Source organism: Gossypium hirsutum, chromosome D02 (genome assembly GCF_007990345.1).
Source record: "Gossypium hirsutum isolate 1008001.06 chromosome D02, Gossypium_hirsutum_v2.1, whole genome shotgun sequence".
In the NCBI taxonomy this organism is placed as follows: domain Eukaryota; kingdom Viridiplantae; phylum Streptophyta; class Magnoliopsida; order Malvales; family Malvaceae; genus Gossypium; species Gossypium hirsutum.
In genome coordinates this window covers 47,593,111-47,600,223 of record NC_053438.1, presented here as the reverse complement: position 1 = coordinate 47,600,223, position 7,113 = coordinate 47,593,111, and the positions used below count along the sequence as shown (strand labels likewise).

Below are 7,113 nucleotides of genomic sequence, written 5' to 3'. Positions count from 1 at the left end.
TAATCCCTACCAATTTGATTTTAATCCCTTATTCAAAATTAAATTGCAACCATTAAGCTTAATGATGTCTTCATATGTTGAACAAAGCAATTTCTCTCCACTAATGTAGGTAACATTGAAACTTTGAATCAATAGGTCTTTAACAAGGTTGTAGTGTGGCTGGGCTTAGGGGTAGGTAAAAGATATATAATTTTAGGTTTAAAAAAAACCTTAGACTCAGCTTGTATCGAACCTTTCGAAATAATTACCTTCAATACATCGACTTTTCTTTCCTTTTTACATGCTCTTTAGTGCAATTTACTTCAAGTACATATGTTTTTTTCGAGTATTTTACTGTATGTACTACAATTTTTAGAGCATTTCATACTTCTTTGCAACTCCCCCAAACTTATTTTCAAAGAATACTCTGAATAGTACTGAGTCTAGTGTTTGGGACATTTTTAAGATAATTAAGAAAAGTGATGGCTAACTTTGTAAGGGTTCAAATAAAATTAGGCCATAAGTCTCAAAGTTGGGTTTCAAAGGATAAAAATTTCATCACGGTTGGCTTGAAAGGCTCAAACGGTCCAAACAACAGTTGCCTAAATCATTTTCAACGTCCCATGCTTCCTGGGATTTCGCCTCAAGAAACTACTAAGTCAACTCTAAATACTTAAACTTTCATGCATGCCTACCTTTCCTAAAGGACTAAAATTTTATGGTATGATTTGCATGCTTTATTAGAAATACATTTCATGTCATTATTAAGATAACATAACAATTTATTGAAATAATCAAACTTTATTCATACTTAAATTTAGCATACTTAACAAAATTCAAATTTATTGAACAAAAATATATCATATTCATAATTAAAGGAAAAATTTTATTCTGAGTGGAAATAATTTCAATTTTCGGTCCCCCCAACTTAAAATGAACAATGTCCTCATTGTTTAAAGTGAATAGATACTATATACCAGGTAGGATTCCAGAAAAGAGGAGGTGAGTCAATTTGATTGCTTAAGTACCAAGCTCTTCCTAGATCCAATCCCAGACATGTATATACCTATTGCCACACTTTAGACTTTACTACTTGTCCATAATTACTTTTGATTCTCATCTCTTATTTTATTGTGCAGAAATAAAAAATTCCTAATTAATCCTAATTCTAAGCTAAGTTGATAAAATTAATACATAAATTATAAATAATATAATTATATATTAAATTTTATCAAATTATTAATAATATTAAAGATATTTATTCTAGATGCTTTTTGAAAATATTCACAAAGAAAGGCACCTAGTTTTTTTTATTTACTAAAAGAGCAGCTAAATTTTAAAAATAATTCAATTAAGTCCCTAGACTTAATGATAATTTAAAATTGAGTTACAAATTAAAATTTGGATCAAAATTGACCCTTTTATTTGAAACTAAAAATTTATTTTTCCATTTAAGTGATAATTTCTTGGAAAGTTATGTCAAAATAAATTCTCAGGAAAGATTGGAGGGGTCACAAATGGTCTCTCTTAAGTTCCAATCTCCTAGAGAGAATTTATTTAAACATACGTTACCTGAAAATATACCCTAAATCATTTATTCAAAAAGAAAAATGAAAAATTAAGTATTCGAGAAAATGAACGAGATTTTATCTCGTTCAATTTTACCTCCCCAATAATGTTTCAGGCGCTGAGCATTACTCGGAAATTACCTCCCTTACCTTGGAGTTCAACAAATCCGTATGGATAGACTTGGTGAATTGTAAATGGATCGGACCAGCATGATTTTAGCTTACCTGGAAAGAACTTCAATCTGGAATTGAATAACAAGGCTTGCTAACCTGCTTCAAATTCTCGAACTCGAATGTGGCTGTCATGCCATTTCTTGAGTCTTTCTTTAAGTAATTTGACATTTTCATATGAGAACATTCAGAACTCTTCTAACTCATTGAGTTGGAAAATCCATTTCTCTTTCGTGAGCTTAGGATCCAAATTAAGCCGTTGAAGAGCCCAGTAAGTTTTGTGCTCTAACTCCAATGGTAGATGGCAGGCTTTCCCAAAGACCAACCTAAAGGGTGGCATCCCTAATGGTGTCTTGTATGCTGTTCTTTAAGCCCATAAAGCATCATCTAATATTGTGGACCAATCTCGTCGGTTTGGGTAGACTACCTTCTCAAGTATGCCTTTGATCTCCTTATTTGCTAGTTCAGCTTGCCCATTTGTCTGTGGATGGTAAGCTGTTGCAACCTTGTGTTTCACTCCGTGCTCGTCTAATAGCCATTTTAATCACTTATTCACAAAGTGGGATCCTTCATCACTAATGATAGCTCTTGGGGTTCCAAACCTTGTGAACACATGCTTCTGTAGAAACTTCATCACAACCTTAGCATCATTTGTCGAATATGCCTCAGCCTCAACCCACTTAGACACATAGTCTACTGCTACTAGTATGTACTTGTGATCACAAGACAGAGGAAAATGACCAAAAAAGTAAATACCTCATACATCGAATAACTCTACCTTAATGATGTTTGTTCGAGGCATCTCATTTCTGTTGGTGACATTTCCAACCCTTTGACATCGATCACAGCTCTTCACATAAGCATATGCATCCTTGAATAGTGTTAGCCAAAAAAATCTGGCTTGCAATACTTTGGCTGCTGTACATGTACCTTCGAAGTGTCCCCCACTTGGAGCTGAGTGACAGTGGTATAAAATATTTTGTATTTCATATTCTACCATGCATCTCCTGATCATTTGATTTGCACACCTTTTAAACACATATGGCTCTTCCCAGAAATAGTACTTCACATCGCGAAGAAACTTTTTCATTTGTTGATACGTCTTATCAATTGACATCAAACCACAAGCTAAATAGTTTGCAATATCAGTGAACCAAGGGGTATTATGGACATGATTTACCTTAAGGATATGTTCGTCTGGAAACGTCTCCTGAATTGGTATAAGAGGAGAATTCCCTTCTTGTGGCTCCAATCTGGACAAGTGATTTGCTACTTGATTTTTGACTCCCTTTTGATCTTGAATTTCTAGATCGAACTCTTGAAGTAGAAGTACCCATATGATCAGCCTCAGCTTAGCATCTTTCTTCGCAAGTAAATACTTAATTACCGAGTGGTCCGTATAGACAGTCACTTTGGTACCGACCAGATAAGATCGAAACTTGTCGAAAGCAGACACAATAGCAAGTAACTCTTTTTTTGTTACCGTATAATTCGGTTGAGCTCCTGTTAGGGTTCGACTTGCATAGTAGATGGGATGAAAAAATTTTAAGCATTCCTCATCAAACTTGAATATAGAGTCCTTATCCAATAATTTGCATAAGGGTTTAGCAACTTTGGAGAAGTCCTTGATAAATCTTCGATAAAAATTGGTATGGCCCAAAAAGCTCCTAACACCCTTTACAGATGTTGGAGGTGGGAGTCTCTTAGTAACTTCTACCTTTGCTTTGTCTACCTCGATCCCTTGTCTCATTATCCGATGCCCTAGAATAACTCCTTCTCATACTGTAAAATGACACTTTTCCCAGTTGAGTACAAGATTCGTTTCTTCGCATCGCCTTAGTACTTTAGTTAGATTGGCTAAGCAATCATCATAAGTATCTCCGAATACTGAAAGATCATCCATAAAAACTTCCAAATATTTCTCAACCATGTCAGTAAAAATAAGCATCATACATCTTTGAAATGTAGCAGGTGAATTACATAAACCAAATGGCATGCATCTAAATGCAAACGTACTGTACGGGCAGGTGAATGTTGTTTTGTGTTGATCTTCCGGTGCTACTATAATCTGATTATACCCTGAGTATCCATCGAGAAAACAGTAGTAATCTCGTCCTACGAGTCTATCCAGCATCTGGTCCAAGAACGGCAAAGGAAAGTGATCTTTCCTAGTCGCTTTGTTTAGCTTCCGGTAATCGATGCAGATTCTCCATCCCGTAAACGGTATCAACTAATTGTTCTCATTCTCTACGACTGTGATACCTTTTTTTTTTGGCACACACTGGATCGGGCTTACCCATGAACTATCTGAGATGGGATAGATGATACTTGCATCTAACCACTTGATGATCTATTTTTTTACTACGTCCTTCATGATGGGGTTCAGAGTCCGTTGTCCATCGATCGTCCCTTTTTTTCCATCTTCCAGGATAATATTGTGCATGCATACAGATGGACTAATACCATGAATGTTGGCTATGGTCCATCCGATGGCCTTCTTGAATTGTTTCAGAACTAAGATAGTTTCTCTTCTTGCTTAGTGGTCAATTTTGCTGAAACAATTGCAGGCAGAGTAGAAACGTTACCTAAATAAACATATTTTAAATGAGAAGGTAATACCTTGAGTTCTAATTTAGGTGGCTCCTCGATCGATGCTTTTGGTTGGGAATAGTCCCTCTTTTTTAACTCTAAAGATTCAAAATGGGATTGCAAATTAAATCCCATTTGATTAGCTTCTAGCAAAGCTAAGCATTCATCCTCATCTTCATCATTTGGAGGATCCAATGTCAAAATTCTTTCCAGTGGGTCCTCAACACAGTTGAGTTCCTTCTCCACTATTAAATCCTCTAAATCAGACACTGCAGAGCAATCATCCATTGTGTCAGGAAATTGCATAGACTTAAAGACGTTAAATGTTACTTGATCATCCTGAACACGCATAGTGAACTCGCCCTTGTGCACATCAATAGGGGTTCTTCTAGTTTCTAGGAACGATCTTCCTAGGATGATTGTTAGTTCTTTGTCTGCTTCAAAATCTAGAATTACAAAGTCAGCAGCAAAGATAAACTTATCTACACGTACCAATACGTTTTCGATTTTTTCTTCTGGATGTGCTAAGGATCGATCTGCTAATTGAAGCGTAACTGTAGTTGGTCTAACTTCTTTTATCCCTAACTTCCTAAATATTGACATAGACATCAAGTTGATACCTGCACCTAAGTCACATAATGCCTTACCACAATATGTTGCTCCAATGTTGTACGGTATGGTAAAACATCCAAGATCCTTCAATTTTGGGGGTAGGTTGTCTTGAAGATATGCACTGCATTCCTTCGCTAGAGCTACCGTCTCAAATTCTCCAAGTCTTCGTTTCTTAGACAAGATATCTTTCATGAACTTGACATAGTTCGGTATTTGCTCAAATGCTTCAACCAACGAGATGTTGATGTGAAGTTGCTTGAGTACGTCAAGGAACTTCTTGAATTGAATCTCCTGCTTCTGTTTCTGAAGTCTTTGAGGGTAGGGTGGTGGTGGTTTCATTACTGGGATTGATTCTGGTTGATTCGTCTTTGGCGATAATTCTGCATCTAACGACATTGTTAGTTGACCAGAATTAGCTGGTCCTGAGGTTACTTTGTCGATTTTTGCAGAGTCTGGTTTAGGTGAAACTGGAATTTCAAGACTTGGTTGAACTTCTCCTGAATCTTGAGCGTCAGCTGGCTTCTTTTCAATTTCGACAGTGTTGGGCTCTCCTGTCTTTCCGCTCCTCAATGTCAACGCTTTACAATGTTCCTTCCCTAGATTTCTCGGATTCTCCGTGTCACTAGGTAGAGTACCTTGTGGTCAATTCCTTAGAATGACGTTGTTTTTTTTCCATGTATGCCTTCAATAGATTCTCTAAGGTATTGGATGGTTCCGCTTGGGTTGGTTTCTAAACTTGTTGGGGGAAACTAGGCGGCTGATTTGGTCTAGGTTAGGCGTAAGTGTTACTAGTTCCAATCCCTTGGTTACTTCAGGAAAAATTCGAGTGATTTCGCCACGATGAGTTATAAAAGTTGGATTGCAGTCCTTGCCTCCCTCGGTTTTGGTTTTGGTTACCTATGTAATATACGAATTCGGGGTTCGATAGACATTCTTCAAACAAATGTCCTTCCTCAAAATACACATAGGCTATATTCTCAAATTGGTTAGGTGGTTGGGCTACAAAACTGTTAGACCCATTAGTGGTAAGATGCTTAAGCATTGAGGATATTGAAGATACTAAGATACGAGTGAAGTGAGAGCGTCCACTTCATGTATTCCAACGACTCATCTGACTGACGCTGCTCAATTGGTTGGCCATTGATAATTATTGCTAGCAATCCTCTCAATAATTTCGTAAGCCTCATTATAAGACTTAGAAAGGAGAGCACCATTAGTAGAGACGTCCACTACGATCCTTGTGTGAGCGTTGAGACCATTATAGAATGCCTCAAGTTGAATGCATTTTCATTGGTTGGGATTCCATGATGAGGGCACTTTCGTAATAACTCTTTGTACCTTTCCCATGCCTCATACAGGGACTCATCATCCATTTTTTAGAAGGCAGTGATCTCATTCCTCAACTTGGCATTCTTGCTTGGCGGGAAATACTTCATGAGGAATCTTTCGGCTAAATCTTGCCATGTAAAAATAGAGTTCGGTGGCAATGAGTTCAACCAAGCACGAGCTCTGTCCCTTAGCGAATATGGGAATAGCTTCAGTCATAATGCATCTTCGGGTACTCCGGCTAACTTGAAAGAATCGCTCACTTCCATAAATAGTCTTAAGAGAAGATGAGGATCTTCAGTAGGCATTCCACTGAATTGGCCTACAGTCTGAAGCATCTGAAACATGGCTGACTTCAGCTCGAATTGTTGTGCCTCGATTTTGGGTCTCCTAATGCTCGGATTAAGATCGTTAAATATTGGCATGGCATACTATCGTAAAGCTCTATCCCTATCATCAGCAATAAAGATAGGATTCTGAGCAAGGTTTGCTCCGTTTCCTTGATTCATATTCTCAAAGTTTAACTCTTCGGTCCTTCTTTGGTTCGCTTGTCTTCTTCCCTGTCAAAAGGTTCATTATATTTTAGGGTCCACAGGGAGTAAGCCGATAATCTGGTCAATACTCATAAACACCTAAAATAATCACAGAAAGATTAAGTAAGTAAAGATTTAAACAGGAAAATAAATAAACCAAAATGTAAAAACAGATTCACAAATAATGGCTTTTTTTTAAATAGTCCTCGGCAACGGCACCAAAAACTTGGAACGACGAAAATGTGTAAGTGTACACAATCACAAAAAGTAATAAAGTGACAAGTAAATGTCGAGTTATCATACCCACAGGGACTGTAAAAAGGAATATTTATGAA

General features: G+C 37.0%; 1 non-coding gene across 1 annotated transcript; it reads left to right on the top strand.

Annotated features, from left to right (window-relative positions):
• Nucleotides 1–6,218: 6,218 nt before the first annotated feature.
• On the top strand, nucleotides 6,219–6,325 carry LOC121214931 (small nucleolar RNA R71). The gene has a single exon (XR_005910668.1). It is a non-coding gene; the product is annotated as a small nucleolar RNA R71 (small nucleolar RNA).
• Nucleotides 6,326–7,113: the final 788 nt, after the last annotated feature.